At 33.9% G+C, this 1,095-nt stretch overlaps 1 pseudogene; it reads right to left on the reverse strand.

Annotated features, from left to right (window-relative positions):
* Positions 1 to 304: 304 nt before the first annotated feature.
* Positions 305 to 425, reverse strand: LOC112296444 (U2 spliceosomal RNA; annotated as a pseudogene).
* Between the last annotated feature and the right edge of the window lie 670 nt (positions 426 to 1,095).

Genomic DNA, 1,095 nt, shown 5'->3' on the forward strand with positions numbered 1-1,095 from the left:
GCTATGGCTAGAACTTCCAGTCCTATGTTGAATAAGAGTGGTGAAAGCATACACTCTTGTCTTATTCATAATCTTAAACAAGAATGCGTTGAGTTTTTGCCCATTGAGTATAATGTTGGCTGCAGGTTTCTTGTATATGGATTTTATTGTGTTGAGGTATGCTCCCTCTATTTCCACTTTGCTGAGTGTTTTTTTTTTTTTTAATCATAAATAGGTGCTGGATTTTACCAAATGCTTTTTCAGCATCTGTTGATATGATATGTGATTTTTGTTCTTCATTTTGTTTATGTCATGTATTATGTTTATTGATTTGTGAATATTGTACCATCCTTGCATCCCTGGGATGAATCCCACTTGATCATGGTGTATTAAACTGATAAGAACAGATATTACACTTGATCTTAGCCAAAAGGCCAAGAAGCGATTGATCATGGTGTATGATCTTTTTAATGTATTGCTGAGTCTGGATTGCCAATATTTTGTTGAGGATTTTAGCATCTATATTCATGAAGATATTTCTCTGTAGTTTTCTGTCTTTGTTGTGTCTTTATCTGGTTTTGGAATTAGGATGATACTGGTCTAGTAAAAAGGAGTTTGGGAGTCTTCTCTCTTGAATTTTTTGGAATAGTTTGAGAAGGATAGGAGTTAGTTCTTCCTTAAATGTTTGGTAAAATTTATCTGTGAAGCCACCTGGTCCAGGGCTTTTGTGTGCCAGGAGTTTTTGATCACTGCTTCAATTTCATTAGTTGTTATCAGTCTATTCAGGCTTTCTGCTTCTTTTTGATTCAGTTTTGGAAGACTGTATGTTTCTAGACATTTTTCCATTTAGCCCAGGTTGTCCAATTTCTTGAAATATTGTTGTTTATAGTAATTTCTTACAATCCTTTGTATTTCTGTGGCATTGGTTGTAACTTCTCTTTCATTTCTGATTTTTAAAAAAAATCTGGGTCCTCTTCCGCTTTTTTCTGATGAATCTTGTCAAAGGTTTGTCAAATTTGTTTACTTTTTCAAAGAACCAGCTCCTGGATTCATTGATCCTTTGAATTGTTCTTTTAGTCTCTAGGTAATTTAATTCTGCTCTGATCTTGATTTTTC

Source organism: Desmodus rotundus, chromosome 4, assembly GCF_022682495.2.
Source record: "Desmodus rotundus isolate HL8 chromosome 4, HLdesRot8A.1, whole genome shotgun sequence".
In the NCBI taxonomy this organism is placed as follows: domain Eukaryota; kingdom Metazoa; phylum Chordata; class Mammalia; order Chiroptera; family Phyllostomidae; genus Desmodus; species Desmodus rotundus.